Raw genomic sequence first — 20,398 nt, 5'->3', positions numbered from 1 at the left:
AAACCAGACCTGTCACCTGTCCCAGCCCCAGCTCTTGCTAGCATCCCTAACCCCAGCCCCAGAATGCCCAGCACTCTCTGTTCCTCAAAGGTCCTAAACACCCCTTCTCTTTTGTGTGTCCTTTACCACTAGGTCATTGGCCCCATGCCGGGAGCACCCAAACACAGTGAGGGGAAGACCAGCTGACAGTTGTGAAACAGACTGGGCCCTCCCAGGAGAAACGTTGATAGTTTATAATTTCACTCCCACTAGTCATAATTATTTTATTTTATTGAAGTTTAGTTGATTTACAATGTTGTGTTAATTTCTGCTGTACATCACAGTGACTCAGTTACACACACACACACATTCTTTTTCACATTCTTTTCCATATGGTTTATCACAGGCTATTGAGTATAGTTCCCTGTGCTCTACTGTCAGATTTTGTTGTTTATCCATTCTGTACATACTGGTTTGCATCCGCTAATCCCAAACTCCCAGTCCAAGCTTCCCCCACCCCTTCCCCCTTGGCAACCACAAGTCTGTTCTCTATGTCTGTATGTCTGTTTCTGTTTTGTAGATAAGTTCATTCGCGCTATATTTTAGATTCCACATATAAGTGATATCATATAGTATTTGTCTTTCTCTGTCTGGCTTACTTCATTAGTATGATCATCTCTAGGTCCATCCATGTTGCTGCAAATGGCATTATTTCATTCTTTCTTATGGCTGGGTTATATTCCATTGTATATATGTACCACATCTTCTTTATTCATTTCTCTGTCCATGGACATTTAAGTTGTTCCTATGTCTTGGTTATTGTAAATTCACTAATCATAATTTTAAACAAATTAAAACAATGATGAACAATAAATAATAGTATGGGTTTATGTTGTTAGGTGAAATAGCTAAGTTGCAAAAACAATTTGTGTCAGATGATTCTACTCTCTTTTATTTAAAAATAGGTATACATATTGGGGAAAACTCTGGGGAAAATATGGATGCAAATGCATCTCTTAAGAGATGCAACTCTTAGCCAAATTGGTAAGAGTTACCTTTGAGACACAGAATTGGGGTAGGTGACTTTGTTTTCTTATTTGAATTTGTTACAGAAATATGTCCTGTATTTTTTAAAGAAAGCCGCTTATTAATTTCAAAGGGGAAAATAGAAACTTTATTATGAACCAATCTGGAGGCTACCCTCTTAACCAAGTTATCAAAATGAGCGTCACCATCAGTGGGACCAGCTGACATCATGTACCTCCTGACATGATGTGCCGAGGAGGACATAACGTCCCTTCTGCGGTCTCCCTGACAAAATGCACAGCCTGGTCTCCCCGCCATGGTCCTCTCCCCGACAGCTCTGTGAGGGCCTTCTGCTCTGACCCCTGGCACTGGGGAACCTGGGGGCCGAGGGCCCTTAGCCAGTCAAGTTCATCCACGTGGCAGCTGGAGTGGGGGCAGAGCCAACGGCGGGTAGAGGCTGAGGAGGAGCCAGCCCAACACAGTGGAGTCTTGGCTTTAGCCCAGCAGCTGAGCGGCTCGGGGCAAGTTCCTGAATCTCTTAAGCCTCACATGGGTCAAGGTCTCAAGGTAACCAGTACAGTCTCTGGCACATTCTGGAAGTTCAACGACTCATCAACTTCCCCTTCTTTCACTTCCTTCTCTGGTGAAGACTGCCCAAAGCATTCAAAGTGAGGCTGAGAGATAGCTCTTTCCCTCAATTTCAGTACTTAGTCAATGAAAATACGTTTGCATGTCGACAAGCATGTGTATTTGAATTTTAGATGAGTTAAATCATTGCTAAAAGTTCTAGTCACTAAGGGTAGTTTTTTTAAATGGCAAAACGAAGTGATTAAGTGAAGATTCGCTGTAAGAGTTACTGGCGTGTCTCGTGGTATGTGGACCTGAGTCAGTCACGTTACCTGCATGTCCCATACTTCAGCCTTTGGTTTCTGTTCATGGACGGTGTGAATGTTGCCTTCCTATATCTAAATTTAATTTCTGTTTGGAGCCCCTACAGCACTGCTGGTGTAAACTTAGGTTCAGTCCATTCAGAATACCCTATTTCTTTCCTGAGGGCTTGAAGTCACAAGCATCCCACTCTGGAATCACAGGGACATCTTAATTCTGGCTGCTGTTGGGTTGCCAGGCTGGCCCATGTCTTCAACTCCCCTCTCCAACACCAGGAAGCACCACTGCTCCCTTAAGCCTGGGCTCAGGGAACCTCTGCAGACTCAGGCCCATCTGCCCATGCAGACCTCTTAAGTAGCCACTTCCCTGGGATCTGGCCACCTCCCAGGAATTCTGCCTGGGAAGGGGAACCCTGTGGTCATTAGCTCTGATCACCAAGCATCCCCAGGTCTCCTTCCAGGCACTCCTCTGCCCCCTTGAATTAGATGTGGACTCTGACATGCTTTAACCAATGAAAATTGAGAAGTGACAAGTGGTACCACCTGGCAGAAGCTTTGAGAGCCAGACTGCAATTGGCTGTACTTCTCTTTTCCTCTGTCGTGGACATTAGTGTGATGGTGACTGCTCCATCCGCCTGAGTCTTGGAGCGAGAAGCTGTGGGCAGGATCCCCAGCCTGGGTCCTGGGTCCTGAGAGCTCCCAGTCTACCCATGATGGATGTGGAGTGACTGTGAGACATTAACCTTATTTTGTTAAGCCAAGGAGATTTGGCCTTGTTTGTTAGTGCAGCAACAAGGCCTACCTATCCTGACTGCTACAGACACAAGTTTCCTCTGTTCTTGACCTTCAAAAACAACCTAGTGTCTAACATGCATCCTTGCTCAACCAAGTAGAGCAGGGCAGGAGGCCCTCGCCTCAGGGACTCCTGGCTTCTCAACCAGGGGGATTTTTCTTTGATGCCACCCTGTTTCTTGTTGATTTTTCGCTCCCTGGCCTGGCGTCCATCCCCTCAAGGCTGGACTTTTGAAACTTAAAAAGCAAGAAATGACTCTATTTTCTCTACTGTCCTGCTGTCCTTCTCTGAGGCAACAAATGCAAACTGACTAGGGGAAGACCAGGGGTGTCAGTGGGATGGAGAATGAGAAATGGGATGGATTGGGAATAGAGAACGTGAGAGGCTGAATAATAACCCCCCAAAGATGTTCCTGTCCCAACCCCCAGAACCTGCGAATAGGTTGCCTTAGGCAAAGGGGCCTTTACCGTGTGATTAGGTTAAGTGTTTTGAGAGACAGGGGGGTTATCCTGGGTCATCTGGGTTGTCCCAGTGCAATCATTAGGGTTCTTGTAAGATGGAGGTAGGAGGATCAGAGTCAGAAGGAGACATGAGGACAGGAGCAGAGGTTTTAGTGGTGGACTTGGAAGAAGGAGGAAGGGCCCATGAACCAAAGAGTGTAGGCAACCAGTGGAAGAAAGGCAAGAAAACAGATTCTCCTCTGGAGCCCCCAGAAGGAATACAGCCCTGCCAACACCCCGATTTTAGCCCCGTGAGATCCAAGTTGACTTCTAACCTACAGAACTGTAAGATAATAAATAAATCTGTGTTGTTTAAGCCACCAAGTAGGTAGTGATTTGTTACAGCAGCCATAGGAAACTAATATTCTTGGTTACTAGTTAAAATATTATCCCGCCACATATGCAGTCCAGGTGGGGTCACCGGGGTCCGTCTGCTCTTGTTATCGGTTTCACACAAGCCCAGCTGTGTTTTGCCCCCACACTGCTCTCACTAGCCCACTCCACTGCCTCTTCCCTGATTTCTTTCCCCAGTATTCCAGCCTTCTGGACCCCTGTATCTTCTTCAGACTGAGGATCTACCTACTTGTTTTGAAAACCCAAAAGACCTACTTCTTTGCCTTCTGCTTCCTCTGATGGGGTGAACCCTGGTCTCCACTGCTCATTTGAGTTCCAACACAGCAGCCACTCCAGAAGGAGAGGCCCTTTCTGCCACCGCTTCTTCAGCCCCCAACCCCAGCTGTTTCCTCTCTAAGGGTGTATCCAACCCCCACCACCTCCAGCCTTGACAGAGCAGGGATGCCCGGGTCGCAGGCTTGATCTTTCTGGGCTCCTCTAAGGCTGCTGTGCCCAGAATGGTAGCCACTACTCCATGTGGTTATGCATATTTAAATTAAATTAATGAAAAAAAGCCCAGCTTAGAGAAAGGAACACCTGTTTACATTTACACCTATATTCTCTCTCCTCAGAGCATTTGTATTTTCTGCCTCTTCTCTGCCTAGGGAGTGGCTATTTCCAGCCCATAATAAAGGATTTCCAATATGTAGGATAAGGCCATGGGCCTTCCCTTACTGTAGAGATTTGAAAGCTTAAACTGCATTTCTCAGACACCCTTGCAGTTAGAAGCTTTTACATGAGGTTAGAAAACAGAAAGGAGATGGAGGTCATCTTCTTAAGGCTTTGGGCTGTTCTCTTCTGACAAAAAAGAAAGAGCAGGGTCCAGCCCCTACTGCATGGTGCTGAGAGGTGGCTGCAGCAGTGGCTGGAATCAGCCACCAGCCACCGGCGTCACGAATCACGAGACAGATTCTCCATGACCAGTGTGTAGGCAGTAGGCACAGCTTCCTCTGCCCAGCACCCTGGTCCCTGGGTCACAGCTATGGCAGTGTGTTCCTGGAATCAATTTCCTGTTCTGTGGTGTCCTGTACTCATTCCTGGAGACCAAGGCTGGAACTTACCCCTCTACCCCTTCAAATGACTTTGTAAATATTTAATTCTCTGTATTAAATCCCTTTCCGCTGAAAATACCTAGTGTGGTTTCTGTTCCCTGCACTGAACCCTGAGTATTCAGCAAGAAACCAGGGAACAGCTGGGTCAGGTAAATTCTAGATCAAGGTGGCCATCTGGGCATCTCGAAAGTATAAGGTGTCCATGGTCCAAATGATTTGTCCCGGGAGCAATGGTTCCCAACCTCCACTGCCACTGCTCAGCAGAGCTGGAGCAGTTGACACCTGACTTCATTTTATGAAATGTTTCTTATAGCCCAGCTCTTCTGGAACCCCAGAATAAAGGGGTCAAGGAGTCAAGACAGCTTCAAACACCATAGCTAGTGAAAAAACAGGCTTTTACTTAAAGCTAGATTTCAAAGAAGTAGAGCTATAGGTCCAACACTACAGTCAAAACGTGGTTAAACTGTCAAAAGTACATGAAATCAGCCACAGAACATTGTGAGGCACAAGTCACAGTTATATTTGTTCCGTGGGTGTGGAAAAACAATTTTTTTCCATCATGATGGAAAAACAACCAAACGACTGAGTGCCTGGTCTGATGTGTCTCCCTGCCACTCTGACCTCTGCTGTCCTACTCACCTGTCCACACCATCTAGTTCACTCCTGTGGCTACTTGCATGGCTTTGCGTCCCTAATCCACACGTGTTTTACTCTGCATCCATGATTCAATAATTCCAGCGCAGTTAAGTGTGATTTCTTCCCCAGGAGCAGCAATTCTTTGGAAATCATGTCTCAATAAGCTCACCGTTATCTCCTTGGCAATCTCCTCACAGCAAAGACAGCTGAGAGCCTCCACCCACGTGATCACCAAATATTTACTGGACACCACTGTAGGTGAATAGTGACCCCCCCCCCAAATCGGTTGAAGTCTTAACCCCCAGTACCTCACAATGTGACCTGATTTGGAAATAAGGTCACTCCCGATGTCATTAGTTAAGATGAGGTCATACTGGAGCAGGATGGGCCCCAAAGCCAAATGACCAGTGCCCTTTTAAGATGACCTCTTGCCTTCTGAGATGGCCCACACTCTGTCCGTGGAGTTTTTCTCCCAGGGACACTCTCACCTTCTGAGACGGACCTCATTCTGTCTATGGAGTGTGTATCTCTCTAAGTAAATCCAATTCTTACCTAAAAAAAAGGAAGAAAGATAAAGGCCATGTGAAGACAAAGGCAGAGACTGGAGTGATGCAGTGCAAACCAAGGAACATCAAAGATGGCCAGCAACCCACAGAAGCTAGAAAGAGGAAAAAAAAAAAAAAAGGCTTTGTAGCTTTTATAGCCTTCAGGGGAGCATGGCCCTGCTGATACCTTGATTTTGGACTTCCAGCTTCCAGAACTGTGAGACCATAAATTTCTGTTGTTTTTAACAACCAGTTTATAGTACGTGGTTATGGCAGCCCTAGAAAAGTAATACCAGGCAACAGTCTGGGAGCCGGGGTCCAGGCGGAAGGACGTGGTGTGATCTCCATCCTCTGGGAGCTCTGAGCCTTTCCTTCCGCATCTCTCTCAGGGCCTCCTTCCTCCCATCTCACCACGGCCTCCTCCTTCAGCACCTCTGGGGGAAGGATGGGCAGCAGGTTTCAGCGCCGGTGTTGAGAAACCAAGTAATAAGCCCACCTGGCCAGCTGTCACTGCGATTTCAACCCAGAGGCCATAGTCCCCGGCACTTTGGCTTCGAGTACACTACTTTAGTCCTGCTCTGATTCTAATCAGGGGTCCTAATTTTATAGATGGGGAAACTCAGGCCAGGGGCTGAAGTGACTTGCCCAAGATCAGGTTGGTTAGCGCTGGAACCAGAGTTGGTGCCAAGGCCCCAGATCCCAGTCTGGGTGTCCCGACCCCTCTGAGGCCCAGTGAGAGCTGGAAGCAAAGCCTCCCTCTTCCCAGAGACCATGTGTCCTCAGCCAGTGCTCCATCTGCGGGGAGCCTTGGGACTCACCCGTAGCAAGACCTGCCTCTTCTTCCCATTCCCACCTCCAGACCCTGCTGGCGCCAACTCCCAGCCCCCAGTCCACTGGGGCTCCCTGACCGCCTGCACTGAGACTTCTTCCAGGCTGGATGGACATCCACCCCCTGAACCAGATGTGTTGTACCTGGAACTCCCGGAGCAGAACCTCAGTGAGGACCTGGGGGCTAAGGGCTGGACTGGAGGCCTGGGTCGGCCACAGAGCACAGCTGTGGACGCTGGTGATGTAGAAGTGAGTTTGCTTACGCAGCAGACAAGCTGGCATGGACGCGTGCATTCGACACGTCAGTGCCTCCCGGCCTGTGTGGGGCCCCAGGCCCTTTAAGAATCTCTGAAACCTATAAACCCTCCCTTATAAAATGAGACATTCAGACGTACACAGAAAGCTCTGCACACAACTTTTCCAGAGGATTGCTAGCCACCAGAGTCCACCTGCATCCTCCTTAGAGGTCCACAGAATCCAGGTGAAGCCTCCAGGCTAAAGGCACGCAGTTGTGTGAATACAGATGCACGCACCACATGTTGACAGATATGTTCACATTTAAAGGTGGTTTTCATTCTAGGGCTTACCTTCCTTAAGAGTACTTAGAGCCAGAAATCTGTAAAGTTACGTGTGTTGAATGAAGAGGAAAGAACTCAGGCTTTGGGTACCACAGAACTGTGTTAAAATTCCACTCTACTAGCCATGTGATGCTGGACATGTGAATTCACTTGTCTGAGCCTCAATTTCCAAATGTGGATACGTGTGAGGTTGAGAAGTAGATTTAAAATGCTCAGTAGAAGAACAAGCAGCAATTTAAAAATTAACCAGGGACTTACCTGGTGGCACAGTGGTTGAGAATCCGCCTACCAATGCAGGGGACACGGGTTCAAGCCCTGGTCCAGGAAGATCCCACATGCCGCGGAGCAACTAAGCGCGTGTGCCACAACTACTGAGCCTGCGCACTCTAGAGCCCACGAGCCACAACTACTGAAGCCCACGTGCCTAGAGCCTGTGCTCCACAACAAGAGAAGCCACCGCAATGAGAAACCTGTCCACCGCAACGAAGAGTAGCCCCCGCTCGCCGCAACTAGAGAAAGCCTGTGCGCAGCAATGGAGACCCAACACAGCCAAAAAATAGATTAACTAATTAAAAAAAAACTCATTAAAAAAAATTAACCAAAAAAGTCCATTATATAGTGATCCTTTTTCTCTCTTTCTCTCCCTCCCTCTTCGTCTATATATAATATGCCATATATATCTGAAAAGATATTCACCCAAGTGTTACCAGTGCAGAGACTTAGATAGAACTAGAGATGATTGAATGTACTTTCCTGTATTCAACAAAGAACATTTATGCTTTGGGTATAGACAAGAAAAAATAAACATTATTATTGTTTCAAACGAAGTGCCTAATACAGTGTTTGTCAGAGAGTAGCTGGCCAATAAATAACGCTTATTATTACATTTATGTGTTGCAGGAAATATGTTTCCATATCATATGAAGTATATTATTAAAGAATCACTGTGTTCATCCATTCACAAGACACCTGTGGAGTACCGACAACATGCATATAAGGTGTTGTCTTGGACCTAGGGGATGGGGTGTGTGCAGAAAAGAAAGAATTTTACAGGATGGGAAAGGGATGAGACCAGACAGATAACACCAAGTGCCATGTGCCAGGGCAAGTCTCCCAGATTGCCTGGGGAGGGTGTGGGCACAGGAGTGTGTATCGGAGTCGGGAGGCAAGCGCTGCATGCACAAGGAACATCTCAGCAGCCCCTGAGGGCAGGGAGGGGGGAGGGATTTCCAAGGAGGAGATGCAAGGGTAGAGGAGCCTCCAGAGGAGAGAAGGAGCCACGTATACTTGGGAATGAGAAGGGTGGCAGCAAGCAAAACCCTCTGACCTGGGGGCACAGAGGGCAGTGGGCGCAGACCACAGAATTCTGGCCTTGAGTTCCGGGCTGATGCATTTTGACATCATTCAACGGAAGATGGGCATCAGTGTGCTGCCTCCTGAGCAGGGAGTGATCTAATCAAAGCTTTATGTTTTCAGTTAGGACAGCTGTCATTGCAAGTAGCAGAAACTGGACCACAGTAGCTCAACCAAATAGGGTTTTTCTTTCTTTTTTTACAAAATATTTATTTACTTATTTTTGGCTGCGCTGGGTTTCCACTGCTGTGCGCGGGCTTTCTCTAGTTGCGGTGAGCGGGGGCTACACTTCGTTGCGGTGCGCAGGCTTCTCATTGCAGTGGCTTCTCTTGTTGCGGAGCATGGGCTCTAGGTGAGAGACTTCAGTAGTTGCAGCACTTGGGCTCAATAGTTGTGGCTCGCAGGCTCTAGAGCGCAGGCTTAGTAGTTGTGGTGCAAGGGCTTAGTGGCTCCGCGGCATGTGGGATCTTCTTGGACCAGGGCTCGAACCTATGTCCTCTGCATTGGCTGGCGGATTCTTAACCACTGCGCCACCAGAGAAGCCCCCAAGTATGGTTTTTCTTATTTGCTTTGTTTTGGGTTTTTTTTCACAGAACATGGAATCTGGAGGTATAAGGTCCAAAATCTGGCTGTAGGCTCTACTATGCTATGAATGAGGTAGGTGCCTTTTTTCTTTCTGCTTTACCATCCCTGGAGTGTGGCGTTCATCCTGAGGTTGCCTCATGGTTACAAAATGGCTGCTGCCCCTCCAGCCTATGTCCGTATTCTATGCAGGCAGACAGGAGGAGGAGGGGCAGGGAAAGGAAGAAAGAAGAATGGGGAAGAGGATGTGGCAGAGGGGAAAGAATCCACAGGAGGCCCTGTGGGAGGGAGGGCAGGATGGAGAGGACCAGATGGGTCTGGGGACTCCTTGGCAGCCGCAGACCCTAGAGGGAGTTCAGGTCCAGGCCCAAGTTGCATCCTCGTGGTTCAGGGCAGATCTAGATGCAGACGGGAACCTGGTGGAGCCCTGGCCCGCTGCCCATCTGAATCATGCTCCCAGTGGGTTGCCCTGAGCAGTCCTCATTCATTCATATTCATCTATTTGCTCATTCACTCAATGAGCCTTTTACTTAGCAAACATCCCCCATCCCCACAGATGCCCTCTTTCTCATGACTTTGTTCACTCATCTTGCAGCTATTAGTGAGCACCTACTACGTGCCAAGCAGTATGATAGGTGCTAGGCTCCAGGTGGACAAGACAGACAAAATCCCTGCCCTCTCAGCAATGAACAGACTCACTGAAAGAAAAGAAAAAATTCTACTATCTTATACTATACAGATAAACTCCTTATGCTTCTAGTTCTTATGCAACAATATAACTCGAATGAATTTTCAAATGTAATAGAAATCAAATGCTACAACTAATAACAACATAAATGTTTTTTCTGCATCCAGATTCTGACTTGCGGTGAGGATGGGCCCTGTAAAACCAGCCTTTCCTCCACAATTTCTATCCCAATTCCTGCTCCATGATGTCACGGGGGCAGAAGGGCAGGGGTCAGACGGCTCACAGGGATGACCTCTCCTGGCCGGGGCGGGGCAGGTGCGGGGGTCCTGAGGGGGCTCACGAGCAGGAGTGTGTGAGCTGTCTGGGTGGGCCAGAGTCTCTAGCAGTGGGAGGGGAAGGAGGGAGCGGGTGGCCCCTGGAGAGCCTGAAACCCTGACTGCCAGGACCTTGGGCATTGTCCTTGGCAGTGCAGAGTCTCCAAGGGCTGTGACCTCGTTTCTGTTTAGCAGGACCATGCTGGCCACGACGCAGGGTTGGAAGGGAGGACGGACAAGGTAGGAGGTTAGTGCCACGGTGGGACGTCCAGGTGGGAGGTCTTGGACGCCAGGCTGAACCCGGGAAAGAAGCCTGGGCTGGACACCTACCTGGGCATCAGCAGTGGTGGCCAGGGGCAGCCAGGCCCCCGGCCTGGGCACAGGGACAAAGGGGGAAGGCCTCCGGGAATCAGGCTCCTGAAGAAGCCTTGTGGTGGAGGACAGGAGAGAGAACTTGGTGGGTCTCAGAGGAGGGCACTCGGCGCTGTGCTGGGTCCAGCCGTGGCCAGCGGGCTCCAAGCTCCCAGGCCCTGACACCCCCATGCGCAGCCTTTGCTTCCTGGGCAGGGCCTCGTTCCCCAGCATCAGGGATGGACTCGGGCCCAGAGGAAACAGATGCCCACCTTCCCAGGCCTGTTTTCCATTCCGGTGCCCCCATAAATTGCCTGGAGCCGCCCCCACTATCCCCGGCTGCTGCTTTGCAGTCGGGGTGTATCAGTCATGATAAGACATCACTTAAAGCACCGGTGACAGGGCCTAATCAGTCTTTTGAAATATAGGCTTCTCCCCACACTGCGGGCAGGGCCGACATTAATACACATTTATGCAAAGCAATAGCTGTAGCTTTCGGGGGCTAATCTTTACAAGTATGATAAATGATGTTTATTTTCCATGATGGAACGAAACACCCCAGCCGACAGTAATTGTAATAAAAAGGACAGATCAACTTCTATAAAGTGATTGAATCACCCTTCGATTGCATTAGTGTCCACACTCCATTGTGTCACTGGCATCCTCGAGGTTCCTAGGACAGTGATCCAGATGGTCACCCCTCAGTTCGATGCCTGCCCTTCACCTGGGCTGCTGGGGCCAAGGCGACCGCCTGCTGGCAGCGATGGGTCCAGCTCCTCCAGCCCAGACTTTCGTCTCGCCGCATGTGAGGCATGTGGGCTGGGATGTGCACAGCGCCCAGCGTCAGCCTGGAAGGGCCTGGAATCGGGGTGGCAGGGGAGCGGCAAAGGGCGACCCTGCGTGGCCAACCTTTGGGAGCAGAAAGCAGGGCGCTTTGTCTAATCCTCCCCACGGCCCCGAGGGGGTGCTGTTATTATTCTGCCTTTGCAGGCGAGGAAGGGGGAGGTCAGAAAGGTTAAGTGGCTTGGCCAAGGTCACACAGCTAGTATGTATCAAAAATGGGGTTCAGGAGGGCTTCCCTGGTGGCGCAGTGGTTGAGAGTCTGTCTGCCGATGCAGGGGACATGGGTTCGTGCCCCAGTCCGGGAAGATCCCACATGCCGCGGAGTGGCTGGGCCCGTGAGCCACGGCTGCTGAGCCTGCGCGTCCGGAGCCTGTGCTCCGCAACGGGAGAGGCCACAACAGTGAGAGGCCTGCGAACCGCAAAAAAAAAAAAAAAAAAAAAGACTGAAGCATAGCTTTGGGCTTCCCTGGTGGCGCAGTGGTTGACAGTCCGCCTGCCGATGCAGGGGACACGGGTTCGTGCCCCAGTCCAGGAGGATCCCACATGCCGCAGAGCAGCTGGGCCCGTGGGCCACGGCCGCTGGGCCTGCACGTCCGGAGCCTGTGCTCCGCAACGGGAGAGGCCACAACAGTGAGAGGCCCGCGTACCACAAAAAAAAAAAAAAATGGGGTTCAGGGACCTCCCTGGTGGTCCAGTGGTTAAGACTCTGCACTTCCAGTGCAGGGGGCGCAGCTTCGATCCCTGGTCAGGGAGCTAAGACCCCACAAGCTGCGTGGCGCGGCCAAAAATAAATTAAAAAATAAAATAAAAAATTTAAAAATGGGGTTCACATCCAGGAGTGTTTAACAGATTGCTCTTGAGGTGCCTGAGGGGACCCCTGGCTCACCAGGTCTTCCTCTGATGTGGGACCAGGTACCCGCCCAGCTCCACAGAGGACGGAGGGCTAGGCTGGTCCATGTTCAAGGCAGAGTTGTGGACACCAGGAGGCCCAGACCAGAGATGCTGGGTGCCATCTTCTAGAACCACAGCCTGGGGTGGTGTGCCGGTGGGGAAGCTCATGGGGTTAGCAGGTTGATGAGTTTCACACTCTTTTGAGACCTCAGTCTTTCTACCTGTAAAATGGAGCTAAGAGCAGCACCCTCTCACAGAGTTGGTCACCAGTTCAGTGAGAACAGGGTCCCACGACAGTCTCTACTGGGTTGTCCCCTAGAGTTGGACATCTCGGGAGATCCAGTGACCCTGTGGGGGTGAGGGCTGCCGGGGTCCCCAAGGAAAAGGGAAAGGCCTCCCTGACCTATTATCCCCAGAGACGCCAAAGGCTTCTAGATAAAGTGCATCTTGTAATAAAGGGCATGGCTCTTGTTACTCGCTTGGCTAAAGCCATCCAGTGGCCTCCATTGAATTCAGAATAAAATGCCAGCTCCTTCATCCACGATTTGTCCCTGTGTACATGGCACTTTGTTCAAGCCACCAAAAGGGCAATTTCATAGTGGTCCAGCAAAGAACAGTTTCTGAGACTTGTGGGTGCTAAGGCGGAGGGTATATGGAGGAGGGATGGATTGGGAGTTTGGGATTAGCAGATGCAAGCTATTATATATAGGATGGATAAACAGCAAGGTCCTATTGTAGAGCACAGGGAACTCTATTCCATATCCCATGATAAACCATAATGGAAAAGAATATGAAAAAGAATATATATATATATATATATATATATATAACCCTAACCCTAACCAAATCACTTTGCTGTACGGCAGAAATTAACGCAACATTGTAAATCAACTAGACTTCAATAAATTTTTATAAAAGAGCAGCTTCTCTTTCTGGAGCCTGGTTCCGGTGCTGTTTACTTACCCTCACCACGGCCCTTCACAGGCGGGGACCTGAGGCTTAGGGAGGGGAGAGCACTTGCTGGTTAGTGACAGAGGCCAGCTTCACACCCAAAGCAGCAGCACTAAAGCCTGCTGGACCCCTGCCCCTGCGGCCTTGCCCGGGGCCCTCCCCTGCCTAACTGCCTTTGGGGGCATCCACTCTGAACCAACAGGTGGTCTGACCAAAGAGAATATTTTCAAAATGATGCACTGTTATTACATTTAAGCCGAAATCTAACCGACTGGAAATGTTTCTGAGCACAGCCCTGCAGGGTTGCCATAGGGCATGCAGATGGGGATCTTGCGTGGTTAGCAGCGCCCCGGTGTGGGCTCTGCAGCCGTCTGCAGTGGGTGGCCAGAGGTGGGGTGGGGCAGCATGCTGGGGGAGGTGATGGGCAGCCCCCAGGGGTCTCAGTCCCCAGCACTGCTGGGTGGTGGTTCTCCAACTTGGGAGTGCACAGGAGTCCCCTGGAGGGCTTGTTGAAACACAGATCAACACGGTCTAACCAAACAACGGAATCTCGTTCGACCCTACAAAGGAATCTAGTACTGATGCAAGGAGGATGAATCCCAAAAAGGTGATGATAAGTGAAAGAAGCTGAACACAAAAGGCCACACATCATGTGATTCCATTTATATGAAATATCCAGAATAGGCAAATCCATAGAGACAGAAAGTAGGTTGATAGGGTTGCCAGGGGCTGAATGAGGAATAATTGCTTCATAGGGGGGGATGAAAGTGTTTTGGAACTAGAGAGGGGTGCTGGTTGCAGAAACATCGGGAGTTCACTGAATGTCACTGGACTGTGCGCTTTAAAACTTCATTTGATGATGTGTGAATTTCACGTCAGTACACACACAGGCACACAGCTTGCTGGGCCCCTAACCTGCACAGTTTCTGATTCAGGGGGTCTGGGTAGGACCCAGAATGACCATTTCTAACCAGTTCCCAGGTGCCACTGATTCCCAGACCATACTTTGAGACTCCATACAAGGTGACTCAGGACCTCCGGGAGGCCCCAGCTTAGATCAGACCCCGCTGGAGCCGACCGCTAGCAGGAGACCACGGGAGAGCCCGTCTGACACCAGATTCATGAGGGTTATCAACCGCCTCCCATTAAGAATTTGGGGCCAGTGGTTATTCCCCTGTTGAGTTCTCATTTCATGTTTATGTTCATAGTTTGTTCTTCATTTTGAATATCCTTCATGTTTTAGCTAAAACAGGACTGTCTTTCACATAAAGGTTTTAAAAACAGGACTGCTTGTTTTTAGAACTAGTTTGGAATACACCGCTCTCCCTCCAGGAATCAGTGGGGGGCCGAGGAAGGCTGTGGAGCCCAGCCGGGCGGCAGAGCCCTGGACCCCGAGTATCCCCGCCACACCCGCCTCCGGCTTCCCCCAGTTCCCAGCTTCAACCCCGGCGACACTCTGGGCGGCACCACAGTCCCTGCCGCTCTCCCCGGAGGACACTGGGTCAGCCTCTTCCTCAAGCTGGGCCTGTCCAGGCTTTCCCATCGGTCCCTCTGTGGAAGCTGGGCAGGCAGGGGCATCCCTGACTCTGCCTGTTCTTGACCCTCCCTGGCCCACTCCCCACCCACTGCTGCACATTGCTTTACTCACCGCCCCCAGCTCTCCCCAGGACAGAGGTAGAGGGAGTCCTCACTTGTCCTCTGCACCTGCCCTTGGTCCTGCCTGAGGTTCTCTGCCCCACAGCCTCGTATCCATGGTAGCCACCAGCACTCCGAGGTCACCCGCAGCCCCACCATGTTTCCCATCACTCTGAGCTGCTCCAGCCGCCCCCGGCCCTCAGCACAGACAGCTCCTTCTTCCTGCAGCCTCACCCCTACTCTCCCTGCCCACCGCCACCTCCACCCCATGCAGGTAACACCACGCAGCCTCAGCCCATCCTCCTTCAAAAGCCACTTTGTCAGGGACGCCTTCCCTGGCCCAGACAAGGCTAGGCCCCTGCCAAACTTTCCTCTACCACCCGCTCCTTTCCTTCATCGTGCCTCTATTTTTTCTTTATTGTTTGTGTTTATACTTTGATTTCTGTGCGTGTGCGTGTGTGTGTGCGTGTGTGTGTGTGTGTGTGTGTGTGTGTGTTTAAGGCCTACCTCTCTCCACTGTGGAGGATTCACCAAGGCCCAGGCAGTGAGCAGTTTGCTTGGGGCTGCATCAGCCCCGGGCCTGGGCCTGGCCCCGGAGAGACGGAGAGACGCTCCAAAAATGCCTGCTGAACCAGCGAACGAAGGAACTGCTTTTGTCTTCTGGCTTGGTTGTGGGGGGTGGGTGCAGGGGGGTTGTTTTGCCATGGAATAATACTGAGTGTTTAAAAATACTGTTAACTGCCAAGTTCTTGCTGCACCTGTGTGTGTGCACGTGGGTGTGCCCACACACGTGTGCCTCCCTGGACCCTGGACAGAGATGAGACAGAAAGGGCAAACATTCTTGGCATCGGCTCCCAGATGGATGACCTGTGGAGGAGAGACACAGGGTGGGTTCCTGTCGTTCCTGGCATTCCACGGAGTGTGGAGGGTGCTCTGTTTACCTGGGACTACTCTGGCCCCTGGCCCCTGGGACACACCTCCCTGCTGGAATTTGGCAGACACCATCATCTTCTTTTCTGGCTTCTTTTCCTCATTTTCTCAGAGAGTGAATCCTCACCAGACTCTTCCCCACCGTCCTCCCCTTGGGCCGGGAAAGGGACGATCAAATCCTTCCCCTTTTCAACTGAGGCGTTCCAAGGGAAGGGGAGCCCTCATCTATGTCCCCCTGACCTCCTGCTGTCAGACAAGCCTGCAGATCACTGTCAAACACCCTGCAGGCACAGAAATTTTACAGAAAGCCCGGCTACTCTGATCCCATCCAGGCCTGGAAGGCTGGACCATCATCAACCTTCTGCTGCCCCAGTGACTCCTGGGCTGTGGCCATCGCCTTCGTGGTGCTAAGCCCTTGGCCGTGTCTCTGTTGCAGGTAAAGGCAAGTGTGGCCGATGTCTTCAAGAAGGGGGGCACCACTGACCACCCTTGAGCCAATTCTAGGAGCTGAGCTTGGATCCTGTGAACTTTTAGCCAAAGGGAAGACATTAAGATGTTAACATTCTATTATTTCTGAAATTCCTCGTCCAGGCATCCTCTACCTCACATAGATTCATTCAACAAACTGAATAAGGCCGACTTGATGCCCAGCACTGAGCCCTTGACCTCGGAGAGAGAAACATGAAGCAGACATGAGAACTCCATCTGAGAGGCTGTGACAGGGAGCCCAAGGGAGCGGCCTGCCTGGTGGGGGGCAGGGGGGGCGGTGTCAATTAGGAAAGGGGCCCAGATGAGGGTGCGAGAGCTGAGTGACCGCTGAGGGTGCTTGGGGTGGGGGTGGGGTGAATGGTGGGTGGCGAGGAAGGACTCCCCTAAAGGAAGAACACAGACCAAAGGCACAGAGCGGGGCTGGCTCGTACTTTCCAGAGCAGAGGTGATAGCCGTGTTTAGTTTCTCATTACTCCACCTCCAAGCTATCTCTGCCAGCCCTTGAACTCCCAGCACCCACCAGCAGGTGCTGGTTAGCGGGGGTCGAAGCCGTTTGCCAGGGTGGCGGTGTTGCAGGGCCGGCACTCCTGGTCCCAAGCCAGGTTGAATGGGCTGCAGCGAAGGGGGAGGCAGGGGAAAGGTGCCTAATAGGTGGTTCTTAATTATTATTATTACTTTTTATTAGGAGCCCCGGCTGTCCAGACCATAAGGACGTGTGCCCCCCACCTCTGCTGGAGCATCATTAGGGGATGCATTTGGGTGAGACTAATGAGATTGGTTCAGGGAAGGACCAGAAGCAGACCAGGGCGCCGCTGGTTGGTGCAGCAGAGTTTCAGCTGCACTTGTATTTTTGTCAGCAGACTGCTGCTCGCTGAGCCGCTTGTGCAAGTGCCCCTGTTGCCTCTGGGCTCAGGCTCTGTTACAATTTGTTATGATTATCAGGGCCGTGAGGTGGGGAGGCTGGGTGGAATTTCCACCCTCATAATGAGGAAGGCGGCCCTGGCCTCTGGGACTCTCCTCGGATATCCCAGGGGGCTGCAGGTGGGAACCACGGTGGGGCCCAGCCCCATCTTTGAACCTTGCAGTACTTTCTCTCTCCTCTATGCAGAGGGCATCACCTAGCCCAGTCCAGTCGGTCCGGAGAAAAGAAACTATTATCCCGAATGTAACATAAGCAGCTATAGCACAAGACCACCACCTTCACTTGAAAACCTGCTCTACCCCCACCTCCTACAGGAAGACCTCCCTGATAATACACAGACATTAATTTCCATCCCCTCTGTCTGTCTGGGTACCTACTTGTAGGGCGGCTCTTGGCATACTCTTGTGTCATTTACTTGTCACATGACAGTCTCTCTAGCTGGTTGTGAGGACCCAGAGAGCAGGGACTGTCTTTTGATCACCTTCGTACCTCCAAGGCCCTGACACTCAGTGCACATACAAAATTTTCAAGATGTTTGTGAGGTAGAGTTGATCTGAACTGGGAGCACTTATGTTCCGGCATAGCCACTGTCCAAGGGCAGGACACCAGAGACAAAGGCAGAAAGACAGAGCAAAAGAGACTGAAGGTCAGGCAGACTTTCAGAGGCCCAACTGAGCACCTTGGAGAAAGGTCCAGAGACAGGCCAAGTGGTGTCAGAGTCTGCGTCACCAGGGACCAGCCACTTATACCCCCCAGATGTGACCTCCCTCAGGAGTTTCTGTGGTTTGTCACTGACCAGATAGGGTGATGTCCTGAAAAGGCAATAGAAGACAGAGTGATTCTCAGGGCAAGTAGCCTTGCCCTAGCCAGGCAAGGGGTACTACTCAAACCTGTTCTGCTGAACTGGGTTGGGGTGGGGGTGGGGCATGGGGTGGGGCTGAGCAGAGGTGTGCCCACAGCCAGGCACACAAAGATGCCACAGAGACACAGGCCACAGTTCCCTGACCACCTGTTCTAGACAGCATGGGGGCATGAAACAATCCTTTTGATACCAAAACAAAGACAGACATGTTGTAAAGTAAGGTGCCAATTTTGGCTATTTTTTAGACGAAGTGTGAAACATCTAAGCAATGTCACACTTCTGACTCTCTTTCTCAGCCAGCAGGTCACAGGGGTTTGTTTGTTCTTTTCTCCTTTGCCCCTCTGGGGTGTAAGTGGCTGGGAAACCCCACAGAGAGGAGGGAGAAAATCAGAGACTTTGGCTAAAGAGGGAGGTGAGGGCTCCGTGTGGAGGGGATGCTGGCTCAGGAGTGCCCTGTCCAGCCGGTGGGAGTGATGCTCTGCCTTTCCCTCTGTGTGGGCTCCTTTCCGCAGACACCGCCTAGTGGGGGAGCCCAGAAGAAGAAACGGGGTCCTCAGCTCCGGGACGCTGGCAGGATATGTTGCTGGGAAAGTGGCACAGGCGTGAGAATGGACGGCACACTGGAGCCCTCTCTGTGAGCCTCCCCACTTCCTTCTCTCCTCTGGGGGGCTCAGTGGGGCACTTTCCTGTGGGCAGGAACCTTCCCATAGTCCCCAGGTGCACCCCCAGTGGGGTCTACTGCAGTGGGCTCTCTCGCCCCCAGCTGGCAAGGGGGCACCCAGGCTTGTGAAGGGAGGGAGGGCAGGGGAGGCCAGATGTTTATCCTCTCCCCACCCCGCGCACCAGTTCCCTCCATCCGGGGTCACTTCAGGGTAGCTGCATCCCTTAACCAGAAGTCACAAGGCAACGCAGCTTTCTCCTTTGGGGTTTCCTGCCTCTCCAGGTGGAGGGTGGACACAACTCTCCCGCTCTGCATCCTGGAAGGTGCACTAGCTCTTGGGTTACCCCTCACCTGCCTACACCTGTGTAGTTAGTCCCATGATTAACATCTCCCCTTGTTTATCCCGTGTGGCTAGACAGTGGGAGGATGGGACGGGCAAACGAGAGATCAGCTTAGACACTTGGGAGAGCAGTGGATTCTAGATGGCCAGTTTTGCTCAGCTGTTTTGGGGAGCCTGATACATCGTCCTGAAGACAACTCTGACGCTATATCCCGGATTAGCAGCGGGAAAGTGCTGTGATCCATTAGTAATGTCTGCCATGGGAGCAAAGTCTGGGAGTAGGGACACGTGTGCCCCATATTCTACCATCCCAGGACCCATCCTAGAGGGCGCTGGGCTGCAGGAAATGGGACTTGGGTCTCTCTATATGCTTCGGTGGGAGGGAAGAAGAGGTCATCAAGATCATTTTGAGTAGAGAAGCACAGTCCTCACTTTTTCTCTTCTGCAGCACGGTGTTGAGGGATGTGGACAGAGGGGAATTAGTGAGGGGCCACTGCCGTGGACACGAGGAGGTCAGAAATAGGAACATGCATTGAATGAAGAAGGAGGGAAATACTGGGGAGGGTGAGAGAGATTTTGAGGTCAGATTCCTAGGACTTGATGGCTTGTTAATTACCAGGTTGATAAAAAGCAAGATTAGGATGACTCTTATAATCAGGCTACACGGAGGATGTAGGTACCATTATGGGAACAGGAGACCCAAAAGGATCCGGAAGAGGTGGGGGAGAGAAGTTGGGAAAGTGTAAGATGTTCTTATTGTCTTAATACAAACCCTGGGCTCTGAACACCCTTCGACAGGTGTGCTCTGGGGTGGACTGGTGGCCGTTCACAGTCTCCACTCCCCCCCAGCTGGCCAGTAATGAGGCAGTTCTAATTGGAATCACAGTGGTGGCACCATCTGGCCTCCAGGAGTGAGTGACAGCAGGGGGAGGGGCGGCAGCTGGCCAGGGAGGGGGAGGGGCGTGCAGATGCCACACGGGGGCCTGGGGTCTCCCTACCTGGGGCCAGCTCAGAAGCCTACCACCCCCCTGCTCCTGCCGGGACCTTGTCTTCTCAGTGACACCACTCTGTCCTTGTCCCCTTAGCCTGGCCTCCCAGTTTTCCTGATTGAGTTATTTTTTTCTTCCAATTCTAAAATCCACAAGTGCTCATTGTAGAAAATTAGAAAAACAGAGTTCACTCCTAAGAAGAAGGGAAATCCACCCTAAGCCCACCTGCAGGGAGAGGGGCTGGTAAGAGTTGGTCTATTCCCTCTGGATTATTTTCTTTCTTTTCTTTTCTCAGCATGTTTGGGGTGGACCCTGAGGCCACCAACCTGGGTCTGCAGGAAACAGTGCGTCACATCGGGCTGGAAATCAGCTTCGTGGGG

This window comes from Delphinapterus leucas, chromosome 8, assembly GCF_059928025.1.
Source record: "Delphinapterus leucas isolate spDelLeu-1000000601 "Yukka" chromosome 8, BTC_Dleu_Yukka2, whole genome shotgun sequence".
NCBI lineage: Eukaryota > Metazoa > Chordata > Mammalia > Artiodactyla > Monodontidae > Delphinapterus > Delphinapterus leucas.
This window is presented reverse-complemented; position numbering follows the sequence as displayed.